Source organism: Pongo abelii, chromosome 15, assembly GCF_028885655.2.
Source record: "Pongo abelii isolate AG06213 chromosome 15, NHGRI_mPonAbe1-v2.0_pri, whole genome shotgun sequence".
Taxonomy (NCBI): Eukaryota; Metazoa; Chordata; class Mammalia; order Primates; family Hominidae; genus Pongo; species Pongo abelii.
The window spans coordinates 106,188,822-106,204,913 of record NC_072000.2 but is presented as its reverse complement, the minus strand read 5'-3'; the positions used below and the strand labels follow the sequence as shown (position 1 = coordinate 106,204,913).

The 16,092-nt window shown below is 44.8% G+C and overlaps 1 protein-coding gene across 8 annotated transcripts in view; it reads right to left on the bottom strand.

The window, feature by feature from the left end:
• Nucleotides 1-16,092, bottom strand: part of PPP2R5C (protein phosphatase 2 regulatory subunit B'gamma) — a 166,351-nt gene that overhangs the window by 146,920 nt on the left and 3,339 nt on the right.

Genomic DNA, 16,092 nt, shown 5'->3' with positions numbered 1-16,092 from the left:
GGCAACGGGGACCTGGGGCTTCCCTGTACGATTCCCTCAACTACTGTGAATGTGAAAATAGTCCAAATGAACACGTTATTCCTCCCTGCATTAACGCCAGCCTCTATAGACCAGACAATCAGAACACCTTCCCTCATCTTTCTCCCAATCATATTTTCAGTGTTGGTGGTACAGTGGTGAGCACAGCTGCCTCCAATCATATTTTCATACCGTTACTGGACTGACCTTTCTAAAGGTCCATCAGACCATTCCCCTGCTCACAAGATGCCAGTGGCGCCCCACTGCCTGCAGGAGAAAGTTCAAACTCCAGCACGGGGTTTGAGCTCAGCCGCTGTCTCCCCCACACTTATTTTTCCAGGACTCATCTCTCAATGTATGGGAGAGATGAGTCTCTCCTTTATTTCAGGAATGCTGGGCCACTCTCAGATTCTCAAATGTTCTCTGACCCTGCCCTGTTTCAATGCCTGTTTCTTCAGCATGAAATGCCCTCTTCCCGTTCCCAAACTCTCACCCCCACACAAAGCTTCTGATCTACTCAGCCTTCAGTTCTAGCTCAAATGCCATTCTCTTTAATGTTTTCCCCACTCCTCATACACGCAGTCAGGCCCCACCATCTCCTCAGTGTTCTTAAGGGGGTTCCCTTACGCTTACATCAGGCTTGGAATCCCATGTCTGCTTCTACAAAGAGATTCTGAGCTTGTTGAGAGCATGGACATACCTCATGTCCCCGTTATCTGCCAACACTCAGGCAGGCTCCGGAGCTTGCTGCATCTCCTTCACACAATCACTGTCTCTCAAGTCCTTAATTCCAGCCTTCACACAACCACTTCCATGCACACTTGATGTTCCAGCAATACCAAACTACTTGTCCTCCCAAACAAAGCCTAGTTTTGTATGTCTTTTCAGCTATTTTATTTTTATTTTTAATTTTTTTGAGACAGGGTCTGCCTGTCACTCAGGCTGGAGTGCAATGGCACAACCACGGCTCACTGCAACCTCAACCTGTTGGGCTCAAATGATTCTCCTCCCTCAGCCCCCTGAGTAGCTTAGTCTACAGGCACTTGCCACCACGTCTGGCTAATTTTTGTATTTTTTGTAGAGACAAGGTATCACTATGTTGTCCAGGCTGGTCTTGAACTCCTGAGCTCAAGCAATCCAATCTGCTGTGGCCTCCCAAAGTGCTAGGATTACAGGTGTGGTGAGCCACCGCACCCAGCCTTGGATCTTTTAAAAGTGCATTTGGCTCAAGGTAGTATGATACTGGCATAAGGACAGACATACAGATTGATGGAATAAAATTGAGAGCCAAGTGCATTCACTGGGGAAAGAACAGCCTCTTCAACAAATGATGCTGGGACAACTGGAGAGCCATATGGACAAGAATGAAGGTGGATCCCCTCTCACACCACAGGAAAAAAACGAATTCAACATGAATCACAAACCTAAACAGAAGAGCTGAAACCACACAACTCTTAGGAGAATACAAAGGTAACGCTTCATGACCCTGGGTTTGACAATGGTTTCTTCGCTATGACATCAAAGGCGCAAGCAACTAAAAAGAAAACAGATAAACCAGATTTCATAAAAATTAAACATTTTTGTGCAAAGGATACTATCAAGAAAGTGAAAAGACAACCCACAGAATGGGAGAACATACTTGCAAATTATATAAGGATCTAGTATCCAGAATATGAAAAGAACTCTAACAACTCAATAACAAAAAGAAAACCCGATTAAAAAATGGGCAAAGGACTTGAACAGGCATTTCACCAAAAAAAAAACACAAATGGCCAAACAAGCACATGAAAAGGTGCTCACCACCTTTAGATGTTAAGGAAATGTAAATGAAAATTACAATGACATACCACTTCACACCTGCTGGGATACCTATTCTTTTTCAAACTGAAAAATAACATGTTAGCATGGCCAGGCACCATGGCTCATGCCTCTAACCCCAGCACTTTGGGAGGCTGAGGCAGGAGGATTGCTTGAGCCCATAAGTTCAAGCCCAGCCTGGGCAATATAGTGAGACCCCTTTTCTACATTAAAAAAAAAATAGCCAGGTATGGTGGCATGAACCTGTAGTCCCAGCTACTCAGAAAGCTGAGGTGAGAGGACAGCTTGAGCCCAGGAGTTCAAGGCTGCAGTGAGCTATCATTGTACCATCGTACTCCAGTCTAGGTGACAGAATGAGATCCTGTCTCAACAAAAAACAAGTGTCATAAAGGACGTGGAACAACAACTGGAACCCTTGTATATTGCTGGTGAGAATGTAAAATGGGGCAGCTGATATGGAAAACAGTTTGGTGGTTCTTCAGCAAGTTAAACATAAAATTACCATCCAAAGCCAGGTATGGTGGCTCACGCTTATAATCCCAGCACCTTGGGAGGCTGAGATGGGTGGATCACCTGAGGTCAGAAGTTCGAGAGCAGCCTGGCCAACATGGTGAAACCCCATCTCTACTAAGAATACAAAAATTAGCCGGGCATGATGGTGCTTGCCTGTAATCCCAGCTACTTGGGAGGCTGAGGCAGGAGAATCGCTTGAACCCAGGAGTCAGAGGTTGCAGTGAGCTGAGATAGCGCCACTATACTCCAGCCTGGGCAACAGAGCGAGACTCTGTCTCAAACACACAAACAAAAATGACCATCCACATGACCCAGCAATCTCACTCCTAGGCATATACCCGGAAGAACTGAAAACAAGTGTTCAAACAAAAATCCGTACACAATGTTCACAGCAGCATTATTCACAATAGCCAAAAGGTAGAAACAACTCAAATATCCATCAACTGATGAAACGAAATGTGCTATATCCAAACAATAGAATATTAGCTATAAAAAGGAACGAGCGTTTGGGAGGCCGAGGAGGGTGGATCATGAGGTCAGGAGATCGAGATCATCCTGGCCAACATGGTGAAACCCTGTCTCTACTAAAAATATAAAAATTAGCTGGACATGGTGGTGTGCACCTGTAGTCCCAGCTACTCGGGAGGCTGAGGCAGGAGAATGGCTTGAACCTGGGAGGTGGAGGTTGCAGTGAGCCGAGACCATGCCATTGCACTCCAGCCTGGCAACAGAGGAAGACTCCATCTCAAAAAAAAAAAAAAAAAGGGAATGAGGTATGACACATGCTACAACATGGATGGACCTTGAAAGCATTCTGCAAAGTAAAGGAAGCCAGACACAGAAGGACAAATATTGCATGATTCCATTTCTAAGAACTATTCAGAATCGGCACATCTACAGAGAGCAGACTGGTAGCTGCCAGAGGCTGGGGGAAGGGGAGTGAGGAGTGACTGCTGGTGGGAATGGGGCTTCCTTTTAGGGTGAGGAGGACTTTCTGGAATAGGTGGTGGAGAGGGCCGCACTACCCGCTGAGCATCCTTGAGTCTTCTGGGCTTATGGTGAGAACAGCAAGGGCCCCACGAAGACAGGGAGACACACACACACGCTTTGGGAGGATCACCTGTTCTCAGTACAGAGAAGGCATTAGTGTTGGCTGAACAGGAAGTGAGAAATAACAGGTGTGCTTCCTCAGTTTAAGTGTTTACTCCTAAAATAAAAACTGGGTATCTATCTTAAAATGATAAGAAATCGCAGTAAAGAAGTATGATACTGTTTAGCGATCCAGTTTGGGCAACATCTAAAAAAAAAGGACTTGATTCTTTTCCTTTCACCCTCTTCTGGAATGCTGGTTACGGGGAACTCACTCAGTGAGGGGAGAGATGACCTAGAATTTACTTTGGCCTCTTGATGTCTGGCTTAATGATGGGAAATTATTTTTCAAATTCAGTATTATCTATCAAACCCAAATCAAAATAGTTGGCCCTTCCCTTCAGTAGAAGCCACTGAAAGTCGGTGGTCCCAGAGGGTTTCAAGCGAGCACCGTGGCCTCCACCTGTCTCAACAGTGGCTGCACACGAGCAGCAGCTGCATTTTCTAGGAGGAAGGCGGGGGTGGAGTGGGTGGGGGGGCACAATCTGAAATGCTATTTGAGACACTTGTCGGCCACTCAAATGGAAGCTACGGGAATAAAGAGGAAGTCGTTCCCTCCCCTTCCCAGAGCCTCTCCACTGAAGAGACATGTGGTCCCTGGGGGAGGATGTGTCTTGCTGTGAGGATCTGGGATTCTGGAGTCTCTGGCTGGGGGAAGGAGGTGGTGGGGGTGTCTGGAGACAAGGGAAGATGAGGTGGCCAGTCCACTTGGGAAGGCAAGGTGTTGCCCAGAAGGGCCTTGAAATGATGCAGGAGTTCAGGTTCCTAGCCAGGGTAGGTGAGCTGCTGGCCCTGGGCCCAGCCCCACTGCCAGGCCCACAGGGAGGAACAGGGCAAAGGGCGTTGCCTGCCTCAGTGGTACATGATCCTCTCCCAAGTCTTTCCAGCAAGCATGGCTGCACTTCCTCAGGTAGAGGAAACAAGACGCCAGAGGCATCCCTCACGCTCAGGGACAACGCTCCATTAGTTTGTAACAGAGACACAGTGAGCCCGAATGTCCAAGTGTCCTCACACCCCACAACCTTCCATGCAGCCAGGCAACAACACCCCAATATATTGGGAGTAAAAGGCAATCTGTGTAGCAGATACGTGGATGCCTATTAGTCTCTCTACTTTGAAATATTTCATGGACACAGCAAAAGGGCAACTGGATTTGTGACAAAGCCTCTCTCCTAGATGTTTTATCATATAAGGGATTTACCAAATGAAACAAGCAGCTCTTTCCCTTCATTTAAACACTGCAATTCTAAAAATTCACAACTAGATATAAAATATTTATTGTTCAGTTGGGCAGGGCCAAATCACTGATCTCTCAGTATCTCTTAGATGGTGAATAGAGTCAAACAAAAAAGATACCTCTTCCACAGACCATGGCTAGTACTGGTTTCAGATACAGGCCCAGGGACCCATACTAGCAGCTTCTCCAAGTGCCAAACCCGATTTGGATTCCAGTAGGCCGGGGCTGGGAAGCCACAGCCCATGAGCCACATCTGGCCTCCTGGTTATTTTTGTAAATGAAGTTTTATTGGCATACACTCACGTCTATTTATCCACCTATTGTCTATGGCTTCTCTCTTGCTGCAACAGTAGAGTTAAGTAGTTGCAGTAGAGACCATGCGCCCCCTAAAGCCTTAAATATTTACTATCTGGCCCTTTACAGAAAAAGGTTTACTGATTCTTGTGCCAGGACAACAATTTCTGGATGAGAGGAAGAAATAAAGGAAAACAGGACAGATTTCCCTGATCAAGGTCGATGATGCACTCACAATCAGCAAACCTCCTGAGCCTGCCTTACAAGTGAGAGTGAAGGAAGAGGCAAGTTACAACTTCCAGTAATAAAAAGATTTGCGGAGGCAGTCACTGGTGCATCTCAGCATAGCAATATTCAACAGATGCAACTTCCATCTGGCAACCACAAAGCAGTGTGGGGCTGGAGGGAGAAAGCAGGTGCTCTGTCCCTACAGAATCCCCCCGAGGCCACTTACTTGGAGACTGGGTATAGCAGAGGATAGGAGCGAGATATGCAGCTGAAAAGGAGATTGATGTTAGGTCTGAATGCTGATCTCTCCATAGCCACCTTATCCCCACATACCTTCTCTGCAGAACAGTGGTAAACTCAGTGGTTATGACAAGAAAAAGGGATTCTCCAAAGAAACCAGTCTGTCTAGGAAAAACTAAGGCTGCTAATGTAGGAGCTGGCACCTCAAAGCAAATTCTCTGCAGTTTAGTCTCTAGGGGCCAAAAGTCACAAGAGCCAGCTCCCAGCCAAGGCCTCTAAAGCAAGTGGTCAGCTGACAAGCCCACCCACGGCCAGCTGTGCCAGTGCCTCATCCTTGCCTGTGTGAACAAAGAAACCCTTCATCTGAGAAGCAAAGTCTTCCAGTTGGTCTCCTTGTTCAGCCCTTGCCCCTCGTTCCCACACAGCAGCTAGGAAGATCCTCTTACTTCCCTACTCAAGACACCCCAGTGGCTTCCCATTACCCTCAATAAAAACTCAAAGCCGAACCAGACTCAGTGTTTCATGCCTGAAATCTCAGCACTTTGGAAGGCCGAGGTAGGAGGATCGCATGAGGCCAGGGGTTTCAGACTAGCCTGGGAGACACAGTGAAACCCCTTCTCTACAAAAAAATACAAAAATCAGCTGAGCATGGTGGTGTGCACCTGTATCTCAGCCACTTGGGAGGCTGAGGCTGGGGGACTGCTTGAGCCCAGTAGTTCAAGGCTGCGGTGAGCTAGGACTACGCCACTGCACTCCAGCCTGGGCAACAGAGTGAGACCCTGTCTCTAAAAACAAAAGCCCAAAACAACTTCCCCTCCCTGCCAAAATCCCAAAATCCTGTCTAGGCAGGCTGTTTATAAGACCCTACCCTACCTTGTCTATGCTCGGCTACCTACCTCCATCTCTCCCGCTCTGCCTACCCTCACTTTTCCTTAGCCAACTGATCACCTGGCAGTGGACACGGCAAACTCACTTCCTCCATGGGGCCTTTGCACTAGCTGCTGCCTGTGGCTGAATGAATATCTTGCCCTAGATCTTTGCACTGTGGCCTCCTTCTTGACATTCACATTTCACCTTTCGTGTCATCTGCTTGGTGAGACAATCCCTGATCAATCTCCAGGAGAGGGCTGAAGCAGCCTCCCAATCTCCAGCACAGGGGCTGCCAGAGGGTCCTGTCCACCAGCGGTGTGTGGAGCTATGTGAGTGGTTTTGGTTGTCACCATGGTGTTGAGATCCCCAGGGCCATTGCTCTGCAAAGGTGAGACGCTCTTACGCCCCACAGAAAACACCTGCAGCTCCGCACTCCACTTTTGTGCCCTCACTGAAGGCAAACTCCATGAGTGCAGGAACTCTGCACCCGCAATGGTGCTCAGCACATGCTAGGTCTCAGAATGAACCTGCTGGATGACTGAGAATGAAGGAATCCCCTGGAGGGAAGCCACAATGTCAGAGAAAATGGCCAAGATAAACAGGAACATGATACCGAGAGAGGGTATGATCCCTCCAGGGGACAGAAGGGGGACTTGACTCCAGAGCCCAGCCTCTGCCACACTGCACAGCTTCCGTGATCTGGACAGTGGCCCCATTCATAATCAGCAGGACAAAGTGGCTGTGGTCTGTGAAGCAGGTCTGAGAATGGGAGGAAGGTGAAGGGAGAACCTTGATTTCCGTATTACTTTATTTTTTATTTATTTATTTTTTGAGGAGGAGTTGCATTCTGTCACCCAGGCTGGAGTGCAGTGGCGCAATCTTGGCTCACTGCAACCTCTGCCTCCTGGGTTCAAGGGATTCTCCTGCCTCAGCCTCCTGAATAGCTGGGACTGCAGATGCATGCCACCACACTCGGCCTTTTTTTTTTTTTTTTTTTTTTTAATTTTTAGTAGAGATGAGGTTTCACCATGTTGGCCAGGCTGGTCTCGAACTCCTGACCTTAGGTGATCCACCCGACTTGGCCTCCCAAAGTGCTAGGATTACAGGCGTGAGCCACTGCACCCAGCTGCATTACTTTATTTTTTAACCATGTGTGTTTTGACCCCAAAATAAATAAATAAATAAGAGAAAATGTCTATAAAGAAAGACTAGGAGGACAAAAGGTCGTGACTGCTCTTGGGTCTGTCCAAGTCCCACTCCTATGGGCAATGGAGTCTTTCTCGTGTGGGTATCAGGTATAGGCCAACCACAGACCAAGCAGTAGACAGGGCCTCCCTCCCGTCTCACCACGCATTCCCTCTTCTTCTCGCCCTCCTCTTTCCTTAATTTTATCTACTTCCTTCTCTTTTGCCAATATAAGTCTTCTCTTCCTTTAAATTTAACCTTAAATTTGATATTTCATATTAAGAAGATAGGTAACAAAATAAATTCAATTAAATTAAATACACTCCCATAAGAATTATTTTGGAAAATACTGTTAGGGTCTGAAGTAGCTCTGTCGAACTTTCTGTGAAGCTGCAAATGTTCCACATCTGCTGGTCAACAGAGTAGCTGCTGGCCACATGTGGCTACTGAGCACTTGAAATGTGGCCCGTGCAACCAAGGGACTGAATTATTTACATAATTTTAATTTTCATTAATTTAAAATTTAAAATAGCCATATGCAGCAAACAACAAACATCTTGGCCAGGGCAGGTCTAACCCCTTCCGAGCCCCTTAGTAATTTGATATTACCACTGGGCGATGCCAGCCCTTGGTCAGAGCTAACACCTGCAGGCTGCAGGGTATCTGAAATTAATCTCTTGGGGGCCATTTTTGTGTTGTTGTTGAGATGGAGTCTCACTCTGTCACCCAGGCTGGAGTGCAGTGGTGTGATCTCAGCTCACTGCAACCTCTGCCGCCCAGGTTTTCAAGCAATTCTTATGCCTCAGCCTCCCGAGTAGCTGGGATTACAGGTGCCTGCCACCGAGCCCAACTAATTGTTGTAGTTTTAGTAGAGATAGGGTTTCACCATCTTGGCCAGGCTGGTCTTGAACTCCTGACCTCATGATCCACCCGCCTGGGCCTCCCAAAGTGCTGGGATTACGGGCATGAGCCATCGTGCCCGGCTGCTCAATCTTATATTAAGAAAATATATACAAGATAGTGTGGTGGCATGCACCTGTAATCCCAGCTACTTGGGAGGCTGAGGCAGGAGAATAGCTTGAACCCAGGAGGCGGAGGTTGTGGTGAGCCAAGATCGTGCCACTGCACTCCAGCCTGGGCGACAGAGTGAGACTCTGTCTCAAAAAAATACACACACACACATGCGCGCACGCGCGTGAGATGAAGAAAAAGCCAAATGCCCTTAATAAAGCATTTTTTTCCCCTTCTGGAGAGCTTAATTTCTAGGCTTGTTCTCTCACTCCCCCAGGTGGAGAACACGAAGATGACAACGCTGTTTGGATTTGGGAAGCAGCACTTACTTCACTGCAGGAGCACTGGAGAGTCGCTGTTTAACACAACATACTGATAGGAACATGCGAGGTGATTAGAGAGGAATTGTGCAATTGTGCTAAACCAGACACCACTGTGCCCTGCCCTTCGGCAGGTACCCAGTGTTTAAGGAAACACTGGAGACCCGTTTTCGAATTGAAATACTCCAGATGAATCTTCCCTGTGATTTAGGAAAACATCACCGCATTTCATGTTGGTAGCAGACTGACTCACTCAGCTCCACTAAGGATGCAGGTGGAAACCTTTCCACCATCATATGGCAGGGCTATAAGTTGCCATTCACCCTGCTGTTGCTTTAATGTAGGAACTTTGAGCTTCTTTCTTCAACTGGAAAATTTTAGATTTCATATCATTTGCTTGATGAGCTCTTTCTAGAATTACATATACCGTAGCGAAGCTTTTACCGAAGAGGGAGAGGAATGCTGATCTTATCTATTGGCTTTAACCATAATACACACCCTAGGGTCCAATGTGCTTTCTGGAACTCCATAATTTTATGGTAAGCCTGTGTCTGCATAGATGCTTTAAAGCGTCTGATTTTCTCACCCAAAGCTCCAGATGGCTCTTTACATGAAATGGGTTCCATCTTGTCCCATCTACTCAAGGACAATAAGATCTAACTGAATGGGGGCCAAGTTACTCCCAAGTACACTGGATGTCCAGAAGCAACAGGTGCTACACTTCAAAAATGATGGAAACAGCCAATACTTCAGGTCCTAACAGGTCTTTATCTCCTCAATCCTCAACACAGTGCTCGCACAGAACAAGACGTGCTCAAAACAAACCCTACCTTATAAAACATATTAAATATATATGTAACTATGCTCTACTGAGAAACATTCCCAAAATAAATTAAGAAACACAAAGCATAAAAGATCACAGAGAAACCTTTACAGTCACTGCCACATAATAACATTTCAGATAACACCAGACTGCACAAATGATGGTGGTGCCTTAGATTATAACACCATATTTTTATGCTATCTTTTCTATGTTTAGATACACAAATTCTTGCCATTGTGTTACAGGTGCCTACAGGGTTCAGTTAAATGACATGCTGTACAGGTGTGTAGCCTGGAGTGACAGGCTATTCCATATGTCCTAGGTGTGTAGCAGACTGTACCACCTAGGTTTGTGTTAAGCACATGCCATCATGTTTACAAAACAACAACATTGCCTAACAACACAGCTCTCAGAACGTACCCCCCTCATTAAGCGATGCATAACTGTATTTAAATGGAAATCCTATTTTGAAATGCTTTAATTAAAATAAGATCTTACGAGGCTATACTTTTTACCACTGACCTTTTAACCAAGATCTTATGAGACTACACTTTTTTCCACTGAATATGTAAAAGAAAACTAAGAAAAAAACCAAAATACTCTACTTTTTAAAATTTTCACAAGACATTAGGAAAAAACCTAAGTACCATAATCTTCTGCTTTAGTATACTGTTATTTATTTAAAATGAAGTACACGGAATAAAAATTCTACATTAAAATTTCCTTATTGGATCAAAAAAGTGATCTTAATAAACAAGTTTTTTTATTGTTGTTGCTAATGCCTCTTAATAAACAAGTTTTTTTATTGTTGTTGCTAATTTACAGTATCAGAAAAATCAGCAACCTAACTGACTTCAAGCTCTCCTTTCCAGCACTTTTAAAACCCACCAACTCAATACTTCTTGAGTCTAGGTCCTAATATATATGGCAAGATCAAAGAAGAATCGAGCTCAACTGATGCCTTCAAGGACTGAATCTAGCTAGGAAGGCAAGTCACAGGGGAACAAAGGTCATCTAACGCAGTATACATGACACACAACTGCGTACAGCCAGCCACTGGTCTAGTAAGTAATTGCTATAAGCATTTAAAATATAGAAAACACAGAGTCCAAGATGGTGAGAAACAGCTTCACTGACGTTTCTGGATAGATGAGCTTGAGTTGGAGCTAAAAAGATGAAAGGGGCCAGGCACAGTGGCTCACACCTCTAATCCCAGCACTTTGGGAGGCCGAGGCAGGTGGATCATGAGGTCAGGAGATCAAGACCATCCTGGCTAACACAGTGAAACCCCGTCTCTACTAAAAATACAAAAAATTAGCTGGGCGTGGTGGCAGGCACCTGTAGTCCCAGCTACTCGGGAGGCTGAGGCAGGAAAATGGTGTGAATCTGGGAGGCAGAGCTGGCAGTGAGCGGAGATTGCGCCATTGCACTCCAGCCTGGGTGACAGAGCAAGACTCCGTCTCAAAAAAAAAAAAAAAAAAAAAAAAAAAAGAAAGGATTCAGATGACCAGGGTAGAGCATTCTGAAAGAGGGGTTCTCAAAGTGTGGTCTGGGGTGTGTCCCTTGACCCTTTCAGGGGTCCACAAGGTCAAAACGGTTTTTATGATAACATGAAGATGTGAATTGCCCTTTAAAGCGTCATTATGGGGAGTTTTTCACAGGCTACACATACGAAATCAGAACAGCTTGCGTGCAGGGGCAGACAGCTACCTTCAATGGAGCCGGATGTTAAACAGATTTCCAAAAACAGAGCCATGCCACTTTTCTCAGCAAATTAAAAAAAAAAAATTCTTTCCACATAAATGTTTTTTATGTCAACATGTAATGGGTGTTATTGTTATTATTAGATGAACTATTTAAAAACTTTCAGCTTTAATTTCTAAGGAAAAATATCGGTAGATAGATATAACTCACTAAATAAAAGCTCTTTGGGGTGCTCGATAATTGTGAAGAGTATAAAGGAGTGATCCCCCTTCTGTGTGAGCACTCACTGCTGTTCTAAAGGAAATATAATGCTCAGAGGAATATGTGCCAGGCATGGTTTGTAAGCAAATGTACATATTTTGGAAAGGTGTCTTTATAGAGCAGTGGCTCAACAAGGGGCGATTTGATCCTCCAGGAGACATTAGGCAATGTCTGGATGCATTTTGGTTGTCACAGTTGGTGGGGGTAGTGGGCCACTGGCATCTAGGGGTAAGGCCAGGGATGCTGGTAAATGTCCTACAAAGTAGAGGACCAATGGGCAGCCCCACAACAAAATATCTGGCTCCACAGTCAAGTGTTCAGATTGGAACCCTTGGTCTAGAGCAGTGGAGGTCACAAAGGAGGTACCTGGGATCTACTGACCTTGCAGCTTGTGATGTAGGACAGGAATGGGGGCTAGAGAAGGGAGCCGCTTAAGGAAGAACCCACCACTCCCTCATGCCTCAAGGGCAGCAAGCTCAGGACATCTGCCTCCTAACAACCCCAAAGCTCGGGAGCTGAGGCTGCGGCTGCCAGGGATGGATCCTCCCCGCAGCACCTCTTTCTGATGCCCCTGGGCTCTAAGGAAAGACCATCGGGAGGCACTGGGAAGAGGGAGCCAAGACGTGGCAATTAAAAGCAAATGATTCCATTTACTCCATAATCACTACACATGAATTTCAAAAAGATTTTTAAAGTATTACTTCTCTTGGTCTTCTCTGGGTTTCACTGAAGTTCAGCTTAGGGTTATATGGAAAAAAAGATGGGAAGAGACTGATGGAAGCTAAGGCATGGGAGGTTCTAGCAAAAGCCCCAAGCTCAGAAGTGAGCCTACAGGGGTGTCAGGGGCCCTCCTTGGAGGGGTCGTGCCGAACAAAACAACTGTCCTTGTCCTCCTCCTTACTCAGGTGAAAACTCTTGCTACAGAGACTGTGAAAAGGAGTATTTCTTGCAAAGATATTTTTCATAACAATATTATTTGTTAACATTTAATGGGTGTATTATTATTTTTAAAATTTCAGTTTTAATTTCTAAAAAAAATACCCTTCTGCCTAGCACCTATGCGACCTGAGGTGACTGTCAGTCTCCCTAGGTCTAGACCTTCAGGGAGTGGTGGCACTGGAATGTAAAGGGACAGATTATAACAGGAAAAAATTTATGAAAGGTAGAAAGTGGCAAAGCTAGCTAACGAGTTGGAGAGAGGATTGCTCTTTCTCTTCAGCAACAGATATTATGTAAGAGTTGCTGTAGAGACTTTCAAACAAAACTAAGCTGAAACAGGTGTAAAATACATGACAATACTCAAACGACCTTTAATGTGCTTAAAACAAATCACTTTACAAAAAGCATGAACACTTCTAAAAATGTAACATTGGACACAGTACACAAACTTAAAAGAAACAACACCCTCCTATGGTCTGATCTTACAAAATGGACTTGAGGAAACTCAGAGCAATTTATTAACATTCTAAATAATCATAAAATGTGCCTAGTTATGTTTCCACAGATTTGAAGGTTACACTGAGAACAGATGCTCAAAAGTCAGTCTCCTTTGTCAATATCCACAGAATTTTCCAACTTCAAGTGACCCATGAGCCCGTTTTTTGCCTCTTTCCTTAAGACTTCCTATGAAATAAACCAGCAATAAGTAGTGGGAAGAAACTTTTATTTCCAGGACACACGTGCATAAGCAACAAGTCAAAATTAACCATTCTATCTGAAAGAGAAGAAACATGCACCAACACATGTCATTCAAGGAGTAGAAGTAGAATTCTAGAATAAGGCAAAAGTTACAGGGCAGCAGTTATGACCTTTAACAGAATTTTGTTACACTGAAAGATACAGCCTGCCATATTTGCAGGGAAAATGTCTTTCAAGAAGGGTAGCACCCAATCTCTTCCATACATTTAAAAATAGCCTAATCTTAAACTTATCAAATCATTTTAGGGATGAGAAAACAGGGTCACCCAAGTTAGGTGACATCATTTATGGCAAAGCAAGAATCGGCATGTTTATTTTCTAACCCCCAGGCTGAAATATTTTCCACTGTACCACTCTACCCTATACTCCAGGACTTCATCTTTCTTACTGAAAAACCCAAACCATCAAATGTGCCCTTGTTCTACCCAAGAATTGTTCTGCAACATACGCCACCTGCTTCCTTGCCTTCTACGAGGCTGAAGATTAGACAGGCAGGAGTTTATCATACAGACCTGCCATATACTTGAAGTAGTGTGTTAAGTCAACTAGAGGCCAGGTTCTTGAATGCTTTCTCTGTTGGGATTATTTCCACGCTGTCTGGCTGCTCTGCCCTGGACAGGTCCCTGCTCTGCACATCTCTCAAGGCTGTGAAGCCCCAACTAGGGTAACTGTCCCATCAGAAGGTGAGTTCACTGGGTAATGGGAGCAACTGCTCATTGTGAAGGTGACATGATGTTAAAAGGCTTGAAAGGGGCTGCGTGGTGGCCCATGCCTGTAATCCCAGCACTTTGGGATGCTGAGGCAGACAGATCACCTGAGGTCAGGAGTTCGAGACTAGCCTGGCCAACAAGGTAAAACTCCGTCTCTACTAAAAATACAAAAAAAAAAAATTAGCTGGGCATGGTGGCAGGAGCCTGTAATCCCAGCTACTTGGGAGGCTGAGGCAGGAGGATCACTTGAACCCGGGAGGTGGAGGTTGCAGTGAGCCGAGACCGCGCCATTGCACTCCAGCCTGGGAACAAGAGTGAAACTCTGTCTCAAAAAAAAAAAAAAAAAAAAAAAAAAAGGCTTGAAAGCAGCATGGGAATGTCAAGCCTATTTAAACTGTTCAGGTTAAAATATTCAAGTTAAGAGTAATACTGAGAGAGAGGAGAGGGAAAAAGTGTGCAATAATGGTTGAATTCACCTGCATGAGTCAATCATATTTGGTAAGTGGGTGGAACTAGAAGTGAAGCAGTGAGCTGAAGACTGAGGGGAAAAAAAACAATAATAAAATTTAAGGGTCAACTCAAAGGTCAAATGAACAGAAGTGTCCCAACTTGTATTCCTGAAAAACAATTTACACAGTGATCTGCCAAGTGTCAAGCTTAATATGCCATGTTGCCTCTGGTATCCTTATGAGGAAGCAGTGAAGGGCCCAACATTTCAGTGTTTTCAGTGGTAATTTCAAGCTCTGTAGCTCCAGCTCTTAGACAGTAGCACTAGAAAACATACAAAAAGACAAGTGGGGCATCATACTCAGGCACTGCAGGCCACAACGCAGGTCTCACACGGCTGGCAAACTGCTTTCAAAACACACATTTCACATAGTAGTGGTTTTGGTATCTTTGAACTACTGACAGATTTTTCAGGTTTAAACTTAACATTATTCATCCTTACAGCCAGGATCTTCCCACTAAAAATAGAAATAAATGAAATATACACATTGATGCTCCTTTGTATAAGGAATATAGCTAAAGTAAGAGGATATAGGCACATTAGGAGGAAAGCTCTGGGGAGAAGAAATCTTAGCAGTTTTAATGAAAGATCAAAAGACCAAAAAATAAAAAAAAGGCATATAGCATATACCTTCATAAAGCACCTACATTTCATCTTCATCTAAATGAATTTAGTCAAAAGAGTGACAGGGAAGAAATAAACAAGTCAAATCCCAGCATGGCACAGTAAACCTCAGTTGTCTGCTATAAAGACAGGGAGGGACAGACTGGCACAAATGATCCTAACTATTGACATTTAAGGAACCTTTTGGATTTCTGCTTTTTGCTTTGGGGAGGGCAACAGATTTGCCGGAATAAACCACCTGCTGAAGAGGAGGGAGGTTCAGAATACACCAAATGATGGAAAAGAGAGAATGCAGGGCTAAAAAAAAGTCCACTGCAGATCACTGCCAGTTAACTGTGTTTCCCAGACAGAACTGAACTCATTCTAATTTGGCTTACAGGAAGAAGTCCGACACTGGCAAATAAACGTCATTTGTGATAAGACTGGGACCTCAATGATCCAGTTCTGGATAACTGACACTCTATTAACCCAATTATCTGCTACCCATGAATTCAAAAGGACCTATCGGCTCTGCCTGGGTCCACGCAGCTCCTGGACCCTTGGCCCTAGGTGTTCTAGTTCAACAATTAGTCACAAGGAAGAAAAGGCAAAGGAAAGTGGTGACTCTGCAAATCCTCTGAAGGCACTTCACGGTGTGAAGGAACAGCATCAACCTTGGTCAAGTAGACGTAATCCTCACTTGGCATTCCAGCTGTTCCTCAATGAGGCCAAAGCCAAGAAGCAAAGAAATTCACAAGTGGCCGATGCGCGCGCACACACACACACACACACACACACACACACACACACACAATGTGAACAATAATAAAATACCAAAACTAGGTAAATTTTTTCAAATACCAACATTGGGGAAAGAGGCCAAGGGACCTCCAACAGAAATA